This window comes from Suncus etruscus, chromosome X (genome assembly GCF_024139225.1).
Source record: "Suncus etruscus isolate mSunEtr1 chromosome X, mSunEtr1.pri.cur, whole genome shotgun sequence".
NCBI classification, from domain to species: domain Eukaryota; kingdom Metazoa; phylum Chordata; class Mammalia; order Eulipotyphla; family Soricidae; genus Suncus; species Suncus etruscus.
This window is the reverse complement of record NC_064868.1, coordinates 18411183-18423400: the sequence shown is the minus strand read 5'-3', so window position 1 is coordinate 18423400 and position 12218 is coordinate 18411183.

Sequence of the window (12218 nt, the reverse complement as noted above, 5' to 3'; positions counted from 1 at the left end):
TTTGTGCAGAAAAGCCTTTAGTTTTTCTTTTCCCAAATGAGTGGCGTGATGTATGTGTTGTATCAGATGAGTTCCAAAAGACTTTAGAAGGATCAAAAGTTCATTGTCATCCCTTCCTCGTTCCCTAAACTTTGTCTGAATACTCTTTTTCTCCATTCAATACAAATCTAATTCATCATAGTCCTGCTGTGGGGGAAGTGCTGGCAATTCTGGGCATGGCAAAGTTACTAAGATTAAACTAGGTTCTTGTTCCCTTTCTGCTGCCTCTCGAGCAGCCAGGTAGGCTGCAGCATTGCCCTGTGCCTCCTTTGTGATAGCTTTTTGATGGCCAGGAATATGCACCACGGCTACAGCTTTGGGTAGAAAAACGGCTTTTAGCAACCTTTGAATGTCCGTTAGATTTTTAAGTGGCCTCCCCTCAGTTGACTGGAAGCCCCTTTCCCTGTAGATTGCTCCATGGATGTGGATTGTGGCAAAAGCATATCTACGATCTGTGTAGATCATTACTCTTTTTCCTTTTGCCCTTTCAAGAGCTTCTGCCAAAGCCACGAGCTCAGCCTTCTGCGCAGAGGTGCCAGGGGAAAAGGGCGCTGCTCCAAATCAATTTTCTGTTTATGTCAACCACTGCAGCCCCCTGCTTTTCTGACCCTCCATCCGTGAACCAGACCAGATCACTATTTGCTAGACAGAGGTTCATCTAGTATGTCTACTCGGGTTTGTGTGGTCTCTGCTACACAAAGAGGATCCCACTGCCACTATGAGTGTCTCCTTATCCTCAACATTTTATAAATGTTCCATGCCTCTGCCAGAGGAGACTCACACTCAAAAGTGTTTAAAAACATAGATTTAAAACGTGACATCACCTTGTTAAGTTCATGGACAAAGTAGAGAAAGAGTATGAAAATGGGGATGGTGACTTCTTGGGAGGCAGCAGGGTGCAAAAATATCCAGAAAAGTTTATATTTGAGACGGGATATTTTTGCCCTGATCCCTGCTATTTTTTGGTGTGGAAGCAGTACAGTGTGTGGTCCGTACTCAGCAATTTCTTTTGGTTCTGTGATTCCTGAAAAATCACTCTGATTTTCTTGGTATCGTATAGGGTGCTGAAGATCGAGCCCAAGTTAACTGGATGAGTGGAAGGCCCACACCTGTTGTATCCATGTCTCTCACTCCAGAAACCTGCTCTTTTCATTTATTTACTTTTTAGTTTCTGGGCCACATGTGGTCATTTTCAGCACTTGCTATTACGAACTCTAAACTCAAGAATCATACTTGACAATAGTTGGGAAACTACAGTTTTGAGAAATGAATTGGGTAAATTGCATGGAAAGCACACACATTAAAACATTCTGTCTCTGTATCTCTCCTTCTCTCTCTGGCCTTGGGTGTATAGATACCATGATTTGTCATTCATTCTTTTTCTAATTCATTTTTGTGTGCATTACCAGTAGAGTTGTTATTCTCCTAGATATTGGTTAGTTCTTTCCTAGAGTCTGTGCACATTGTATCCTGGACTTAGATTAGATTAGATCTAGTTATTAAGATAACTAAAATATATGTTCATTTAAAATTTAAGTGGTCCCAGGTTTCTTCTGCTACTTCATTTGGTTCTGAACATTAGGTGACTTCAGCTACACATTGGCATCCAAGTTAGTGTGCTCCAGTGTGGAAGACAGAACATGTCTGCACTTAGTTATTTCCATAGACTGTTTTATTGAAAGAGATCTATACCAAGTCACAAAAACTTATTGGTAAACTGGCAATGTATATAAAAGCTGGAAATATTGGGTGAAGAGGTTGGCCAAGCCCCTGATCTGCTGCCTCTCTCACCCAGAATTACTGCTTTGCCATGGATCATGCCTCATCAGTCCTCTACAGCTCTCTGCAGAGGTGATTGTTTTACCACACAGCAAAGTCAGCAAACCCTTTAGATTTGATGTGCTTACACCATCACATGGTCTAAACTGGCTCTGGTATGGACTATGTCCCACCCCTTACAGAGGTAGTAGTGACTTGCACCACAGCCTACAATTGAGCACTGAGCTGTGGTCACCTATGCATGCCTGTGGTATGTTCCCTTTCCTCAGTGTCAGCTTTACAATCCTGGCCATTTGACAATGTAGCAAATAATTTTTTTCTGCAATCTGGTGTCTCCTCCCTGGAATAACACAGCTAGTAGAAGTGTCCTGGCCCAGAGATTCTTCTGAGCACTCACACCTTCATTTCTGCTTGCTATTTAGAAGAAAGCTTGACTAGGAAAACCCTACATTTTGAAAAAATGGGGACTGAGCATGCTTGGTTAGGAATGAGAATATCAGCCTTGCCTGACCCCCCACAAAGCATTATTTCCATACTGAGTTATTGAGCCAGAGTTTGAATTTTAAAGTTTCCTTATCTTGCTATTTGTTTGTTTGGGGCTCACACAGCTCTGATCAGAGATTAATTTTATCTGTGTGCTCAAGGAACACTCCTAATGGGATTTAAAGAACCTTATGGGATACCTGGGATTGGACCCAGACATGCTGTTCATCACCAGCTGCCCTCCTCACTTGACTCAATCTCTCCCATGTTCTCTTTTTCAGGGTCCACTTTAATCAAATATCCCTGTCACCTGACATCAAGATTCAATTTCTGTATTGTTTTATTCCTTTCATTATAAAATTCCCATCCTGCAATTGAGTCTCTGAAACACTTTATAAGCACAATCATATTCATTTGAAGAAGGCTTCAACCATTCCATGCTTGGATACCATTTGGAAAATATAGAAATAATTCTCACATATATTTAAGAAATTTTCAGTGTTTGAAATCCATTTTCCAAAAAAAAATTGGTCAAGGTGCCAATTTCTTAAATTTAGTCACCATGAAATTAGAGCTAATCATGATTGGATTAACGTTTCCACTGGCAGTAAATGAGATCCATCCATGCCACATTCATGCCAGCACTGGTTTTCTTATTCTCTGTGATGGGTACCAGTCTCTGTGGTATGAGTTGATATATTATTGTTGGTGTGATATGCATCTTCCTTATATTCCTGATGTGAAGAAATATCTTCATATGCCTTTTGGTTATGTATTTTGCTTCGTTGAAGATTCTATCCCTCTTTTTCTCATTTTTATAAGGTTTATTTACATATCTAGATTGGATATATAAATTTATTCTAACACATGATCAGTGGGTCAATACTTTCTTCCAATCCATGGACTATTTTTGTTTCATATCCTAGTTTTCTTTGAGGTGCAGCATCCAGGTGAATATTGATACAAGTAGCCTGCTTCTGGAAGCCTGGATATCTAAGAAAATTGTATCCACCTCGATGCCAGAGAAAGAAAACAGAGGTTAGAGCACTTTCCTTGCCCACAACCAACCTATTTTCAATTCCTGGAACCCCATATGGTTCCTGAGCCCTACCAGTATTGAGCCAGGTCATAAAGCCAAGAGTATTGTTTATATACAATGTATATAATGTATATATAAATATGTATATATAAATATCCAATGTTATATATATATATATAAATATCCCATGTTATATTGAAGCTCAGCTCTGAAGAACAACTTTTCATTTTCATTATCTCATGATGATTTAATTTAAAAAAGAAAACAGCCTGTACTTCCTTGATGACTGAAATATTATACTGAAATATTATACAAAGCACACAAATGTATGCAAGTTTTATTTTAGGGAAGAAAAGGAGTTCGAGGATGAGGAAAAAGAAATAGAAAAAAAGAAAATGAGGGCAAGGCAGACAGAAAGATAGAAATTATGAAAACAAAGAAGAAACAATGAAAAATAAAAATAAAAAAGACAGGCAGAAAGAAAGAGAAAAATCAAGAAAACAAAAAAGAATGAGAAAGAAAATTAAAAAAGATAGAAAAAAGAAAGAAAACAAAGGAAACAAGAGAAAGATAAGCTGGAGGCTAATACAGCAGGGCGGGTACTTGCCTTGCATACAGCAGAACAAGGTTTCATAATTTTCCTCTGGTTCCTGAGCACAGAGCCAGGAGTATGTACAGGGTACAAGTGGGTGTGGCACCAAAACACCTAAAAGTGTCAGGTCATTGTTACAGGCTAAGTTTGGCTTTCCAGATCTCGTGGACTGGCTCTTGGGGGTCCGGATGCATTATAGGGCTTCTTTTGAGTCCCATTTGAGGAGAGTGGATACACGCATGGCAAAATATGAAATAAATGAGTCCACACACGAATGTTTGGGGACACACGTTCTGTCAAGCGTGTGACCCCATTCATTTGTGTGTGGTCTCATTTCTTCATGTTTCATATTCTGCCGTCGTGTGCCTCCTTTGTCACTCCCCGCATATATTGGAACCATTGGTGTCAGCCCTTCTGTAGCTATTACTCTTGCACCCTTGACTCCAGCCTCCTGTGTGTATCAGAAATGTAGAAGCTCAGTTGACTTTCTCATAGCCCAGGCTGACCTTGGCTGTCAATGTTCACTGGTGTCTCCCTTCTTGGTGTCCTCTAACTCTGGAGCATGTGTGTCTTAGAACCTAAAAGATGTTCTTAGTTGCCACCCTGGGAATAAGGTGCTGGTCCCTTTGACATAGCACTGGGTATGTTTCTGTTTGGGGGGCCCCTGATGGTGTTCAGGGCAGACTCCTGGCTCTGTGTTCAGAGATCAATGCTGGCGGTGCTCAACACCATATGGGATGCCGAGGATTGAACCCAAGTTGTCCAATGGCAAGTCAAGTGCTCTGTCTATCTACCTATCCATCTAACTACCTATCCATCTACCTATCAATCTATGTACCTACCTATTTCTATCTATCTATCTATCTATCTATCTATCTATTCATCTATCTCTCTATCTATCATCTATCCATCTACCTATCAATCTATGTACCTATATATTTCTATCTATCTATCTATCTATCTATCTATCTATCTATCTATCTATCTATCTATCTATCTGTCGTCTGTCTATCTGTCTGTCTATCATCTATCTATCCATCAATCTATTTATCCATCTATCATTCTATCTATCCATCTACCAGTCCACTCACCCTATCACTCACCCACACATCCATTCATCCATGCATCCATCGACCCACTCACCAACAAACCCAGCCCCTATCCAACGATCTACTTACATACACTCCCATTCATCCACTGATCCACCCAACCATGCACATCCACCCAGACACATAGTCTACCCATTTATCCTACCATCTCTGTCTGTCTGTCTCTCTGTCTCTGTCTCTGTCTGTCTCTCTCTGTCTGTCTCTCTGTCTCTGTCTCTCTCTGTGTCTGTCTCTCTCTGTCTCTGTATCTCTGTCTCTGTATCCCTCTCTCTCCATCCAGTTTTGTGCAGTTCATCATCGTGGCCACTAGATGTTGGTGTTTCCCGCAGAAAGCCGCCTGCCTTCTTTTCAGAAGCTTTTGTTCTTGACACTGTTATTTGCAAGGTTCAAGGCAAATGTCAAGCAAGAGAATATCTAACAAGGGAAAACCAGGGGACAGGACCATAGTAAGTAGTGAGAACACTTCCCTTGCATGCCTCTGAACCCGAGCTCCACCCCAGACATTCTATAGGGTCTCCTAATCACTGCCAGGAGTGAATCCCGAGTTTCCAGCCCAGGAGTAAATATTGAGCATCTCAAAGTATAAACTGCAAACAAACAAAATTCCATTATTCATTTTGACAGAAGCAAGTCTCAGTATTTCTGAAGAGCACGTGCAAGTTCTTTCAATGCGTAAGAACTAAAGAGTAGAAGAATGCTTGTTTTTTAAAGGGTGTTGAGAAAATTTTAACAGTACCACCAAACCATTTTGTAAAACTATTTGTTGGGAGGTAGGATACATAACTGGTGGTATGCAGGTCTGAGTCAAGGCAGTGTGGTCAGGCTGACTCCTGGCTCTAGTGCTCATGTACCACTCATGGAAAAATTGGGGGTGGGGAATTATATTGTGTTTCGGGTATAGAACAAGAGTTTTCTGCATGATCTGCTGAAAAATGTCCCTCTGAAAACACCCAAATCAGAAGGATCACAAGTGAAAGGGGAGAGATTACAACAGAACCCCAAGAAATACAACATATCATGGGATCATATAATGAACAACTATACTCAGCTAGGCTAGAGAACACAGTAGAAATCGACAGATTCTTGGAAAAACACCCTCTTAAAAGACTGGAAAAGGAAGAACTAGAAAGCCTAAAGAGACCAATCACCTCAGAGAAAATTGAAGATGTAATTAAAAACTCCCTAAAAACAAAAGCCCGGGCCCAGATGGATTTACAGGTGAATTCTATCAAACATTGCAAGAAGACTTACTACCACTTTTCCATAGGCTCTTCCAAACCATAGAAAAAACAGGAATCCTCCCCAACTCCTTTTATGAGGCTAATATCACACTCATTCCCAAAGATGACAAAGATACCACCAAGAAAGAAAACTACAGACCAATCAGACTAAAGAACATAGATGCAAAGATAGTCAACAAAATCTTAGCTAACCGAATCCAACACTTCATCAAAAATATCATACATCATGACCAAGTGGGTTTTATACAAGGAATGCAAGGTTGGTTCAACATACGGAAATCAATCAACATTATACATCACATCAACAACAAGAAAGACAAAAAACACATGATCATATCAATCGATGCAGAGAAGGTGTTTGTTTGACAAAATCCAACACCCTTTCATGTTAAAGACACTCAGCAAAATAGGGTTAGAAGGAACCTTCCTCAAGATAGTTACAGCTATCTATGAAAAGCCTACAGCCAACATTATACTTAATGATGAGAAACTAGAAGCATTCCCACTAAGGTCAGGAACTAGGCAAGGCTGTCCACTCTCTCCACTCTTATTCAATATAACCTTAGAAGTCCTAGCAATAGCAATGTGACAAGAGAAGGGAATCAAAGAAATCCAAATTGGGAAAGAGGAACACAAGCTATCTCTATTTGCAGACGATATGATGATATACATCAAAAACCCTTAAGAGTCCACAGTAAAACTCCTGGAAACAATTAACCAATACAGCAAAGTGGCTGGATATAAAGTCAATACACAAAAGACAGTAGCGTTTCTATGTACAAACAACGAAGTCGAAGAGAGAGAGATTAAAAATACAATTCCATTTAAAAGAGTATCAAAAAATATCAGGTACCTAGGAATCAACCTTACAAGGGAAGTGAAAGACCTATACCAGGGAAACTTCAAAATACTTCAGAAAGAAATCGAAGAGGATCTAAAGAAATGGAAGAACATCCCATGCTCATGGATAGGTAGAATTAACATAGTCAAAATGACTATCCTACTCAAACTACTATATAGATTTAATGCAATCCCTATCCAAATTCAGACACCATTCTTTAAAGAAATAGAACAATCAACCACAAAATTCATCTGGAACCACAAAATATCCAGGATAGCCAAACACATACTGAAAAACAAGAAGCTGGGTGGCATCTCCTGGCCTAACTTGAAACTATACTATAAAGCCATAGTAATCAAAACAGCATGGTACTGGAACAGAGACAGGACCTCAGACCAGTGTGTCAGAAAAGAATTCCCAGACATAAAACCCCAGATATAGAGCCAACTAATATTTGATAAAAAGAGGCAAGAACTTGAAATGGAACAAAGAAAGCCTATTCAACAAATGGTGTTGGTACAACTGGAAAACCACATGTACGAAAGTGAAAATTGACCCATACCTCATTCTTATACAAAAGTCAAATCAAAATGGATCAAAAACCTTGAAATAAGACCCGAATCTATAATGATTATCGAGAATAAAATAGGCAGAACACTCGAAGACCTATATATCAAAAAGGTCTTCGAGAATGGAGCACCAATGGCAAGAACTTTAGCATCAAACATGAACAAATGGGACTACATCAAACTAAAAAGCTTCTGCATAGCGAAAGAAACCTTACTTAAGGCAAGAAGACAGTTAATAGAATGGTAAAAAAAATAACTTCACTCGACATATCAGATAAAGGGCTGATATCTTGAACATACAAAGCACTCAGAAAGCTGAGCCCCCCAGAACCAAATAAAGCCATAAAAACGGGGAGATGAAACGAATAGACACTTCTTTGAGGAAGACAGAAGGATGGCCAACAAACACATGAAAACTTGGTCACCTTCACTCATCATCAGAGAGATCCAAATCAAGACAACAATGAGATACCACCTTACACCAGTGAGGATGGCTCACATCAAAAATAATGGGAACAATCTCTGTTGGCGGGGATGTGGTATGAAAGGAACTCTCATCCACTGCTGGTGGGAATGCCCCCTAGTCCAACACCTATGGAGAGTGCTCAAAGAACTCAGAATTGAGCTGCCATTTGACCCAGCAATTGCTCTCTGAGGTATATACCCCCAAGTTAGAAGGACATTGATTCCAAAATACGTGTGCAACCCACTATTTATTGCAGCACTCAGTATAATAGCCAAGTCTTGGAACAAACCTCGATGTCCAACAACAGATGAATGGATCATTAAGATGTGGTATCTATACACAATTGAATATTACATGGCAGTCAGAAATGATACAATCATAGACTTTGCAGCAACGTGGATGGACCTAGAATATGTTATGTTAAACGAAGTAAGTCAGAAGACAGAAGATAAATACCGAAAGGTAGCAGTATTCTGAAGCACCTAGAACATACATCTTATACACAACTAATACTCAACAATCAAATAACAGGGTTTCACAAGGTAGAAACTCCAAACCCTGTAATAGTCAACATATACTCGGGAGCAGTGCCCAAAATACATGAAAAATGAACAACACAAACTCTTGACTACACATCATACCACAAAGAAAACAGCAACACCAGAAACAGCAGCATAGAGAGAATAGGTATTTAATCAGCCTTCTACAACAAAGGCCTACAATAATCCCTTAGAGATTGTATACAGGATCACAGGTAAAGAATACCATAGGAAATCACTGACTCCAATGGAAACATCCCTTAACACTATGTTTTAATGGCTTTATCTTACTATATTTAAAATAACCTCTCAGCTTTTCTGTCCACAGGCGTTCTTGGATACAAAGGGCGGACAAACTAAGATGGCAGTTCGGGGCTCAGTCACAGGAGGTACCATACCTAGCTTGCACTACGAGGTGGTCCTGAGAAAACTCTTTAACATACACTTTATCTCTAGGTTATACCTTCTTTTAGGAATTGAAGCACGTGACCAGTCAGACCACCGAAGCAGTAACTGTGACATACAGACTTAAACTACAGGCTCTACTCATCAAATATAGTCAAGCAAACTAGCATTTCCTTGCTATTTTCTCCTCTCTTCTGAACTACTTTCTTTTTTATTTTTATATTTTCTATTCTTCTCTTTACATTTTTTCTTTTCTCTTCTCCCTTTCTTTCTAATGTATTTTCTCTTTTCTCCCTTCCTACCCCTTTGATATACCTTCCTCGTTCCCCCTTTGAAAATCCAACTATCTCATCACCCCTTAATCCCATCCAGACCTCCCACCGTATTAAAACTTCTAACCCTCAGTCCTTAATCTATTAGGCATCAAGATTGACCTCCTACCCCAACGAACCAGTACCCAACACCCAAGAGAAGGGACACCCAGTCAAACCCACATCTCGTCTCATGCAAGAAAAGGCAGCGAACTCCCCTGGGGACTCATGCTGCACAGCCCTCCCTACCAACTCCCCCTAACGTGGACTGTTACTTGAAACCGGACTTAGTTCCATAAGTATCCCCAATGCAAGAACTCTTCCAAGACCTCCCTGCCGCAAATCTTTTGCCAACCTGAAGAAGGTCAGGGGGTATGATGGAAAGGTGCCTGGGAACCCACACACCACAAGAAAAACCCAAAAGACAATGGCAAAACCTGTACTTCCAACATAAGCGTAATACCTGTATTGCATCACCTCTTTACCTGCTTTTCCCCAAATGTAAGGTAGTCTTTTGCATCACTTTGGTCCTTTAAATACTTTGTTAATTCATTTTTTAAAAAAAAAATGTCTGTTCTGCAGCAACATGGTGGCGTGTGGTGACCCAGGAACTGTCTTTGTGCACTGTTTCTTTGTGCTCTACTTCTTTGGGAACTCTGTGGCATGCTGCAAGATGGCAGAATATTTGCTGTGGTTGCCTCCTACCCCCTGAAGGACCCATTGAAGGAATTCTTCCTAGTTGGTTCTCTGGAGATAAATAAACACAGCTCTACCCCTTGCCTGTCTTCACCCTGAGATTCTCGGGGACATGGCAGTACTGCCCAAACTGTGTTGATGGAGACACCAGGGATGCAAGAATGTGTGGAAGACCAGGATGTAATCCGAGGAAATGTGTGACATGGGGAGCGAGGGTGAGGAGGCCAGCGCTGCCCATTTCCAGCCACTGACCTGCAAATATTGTTGCCATAGAAAACCTGACCTCAGCAAGTAGAAAAGGCCTTTTGCCTTGAGCCCAGACTTTCTCCAACCTGGAGAGTTTGCTGCGACTTGTGCAAGGAGACCGCGCTTGCAGCTCCTGCTGCTCAGAGGAAGAGGGAGCTGCCTTGCCGCCCTGTTTCCTGCCTCCTGCTGTCCCCTCTGCTCTTAAGTTCCCAGGAACAGCTCCCTGCCGACTGCGCTGCTGTGCCTGGAGATGGCTCCCAGCCCTCCTTGATTAGGCACCTGCAGCTGATCCTTTGCCAGCAGGGCTAGACCGTGAGGGAACTTACTGTGCCAGTGTGAAGTCGAGACCAAGAAGGCATAAGGCAGCTGGCCAGATGAAAGGAGCAGCTTATTTTCCAAAGAGCTGCTGCAGCATGTCCAGAACAGGTGATATGAAGAAATGAGTTCAGGGAAATGCAATGTAATGCCATCATCTATATCAATGCTTCACAGTTTGGTGCCATACGACCTCCTATTATCCCAGGATATTCCAAGGTGACCACACGTGACCATGTAAATGGTATGTGTGGGAGTAGAGGCTAGTCATTAAAATGAGCTCTACAGCATTGGTCCTCAGACTACGGCCCGCGGGCCACATATTGTATTTATTCCCATTTTGTTTATTCACTTCTAAATAAGATATATGCAGTGTGCATACAAATTTGTTCATAATTTTTGTTTTTACTATAATCTGGCCCTCCCACAGTCTGAAGGACTGAGAACTGGCCCCCTGTTTAAAAAGTTTGAGGACCCCTGCTTTACAGGAAAGAAACAAGATCATAAGTAACCCAGGGTCAGGAATATTGAGAAGCACTGATCTGGAGAAGAGAATGGCATGTGCCAGCCACATTGGGTGTGCTGAGGTGTAGTGAGAGAAGCAGTGGAGATGCTGAAGGAAGAGAGTTGTACTGAGGGGCGCAGACTTGATTCTAAGGGAAACAGGCACTCAGAAATTCTGCAATTGGGTCTGCCTCTGAAACATCAGTCTTCTCTTGTGTGTGTGGAGACCTTTCCCAGCAGTAGCCACCAAGGCTATACCCAGTGAAGCCAAGAGTATGGTGCCAAGATCGAACCCTGGATCCTGAGCAGAGCAACGATGCACACCAATCCTGTGAGCTACCTCCCTGGTCCTACTCAACATTGATCTTACAGTTGTGTCAATGGCAGTTTTGGGAATGGCAAAAGTTAAAGCCACAGATCAGTCTGCACACCCTTATAACAACTTTCTGGCCCTTCGGACGGGTTGCTTCTAACGTTTGATGAACTGGAACAAAGCCCAGCTAGGAATAGCAGAGTCTGAAGCCTCCTGACAGCTACACAGTGCATGAAAAGAAACCTGCTGCTTCGAACCAGCCCTCCTCTGCGACTTCAGGACAAAATAGCACTCACTCAAGCAGTAAACCAGGTAGGATATTCTGCTTTTGCTTCAGGATGGGGAGAAAGTTTGTCCAGAAGTCTTTAAGCCAAGTTTGACTTTCAATATCCTGGTACCTGACAAAGCACAGAATCCTGCTGCCCTTTCTAAGAGAACTCGAAGTCTTGATTCCCTCTTTTTTAAAATGACTGTTCAAACGTACGCCTTGTGTACCTCTCATGATAGCTATATCAGCAAGATGGATTATACAGATGTGTTGCTTGGTCTCAAACATGGGAACAATTTTACTTTTCTTTTTGAACTTGTAGGCACAACACAGGTCTGTATGCTCAGAATTATACTAGGTCTCATTTATTACTTTTTCAAAAATCATTTAAAGAAATTTTGACACATAGAAAAGTTGATACAGGGGCCAGAGTGATAGCACAGCAGTAAGGCATTTGACTTGT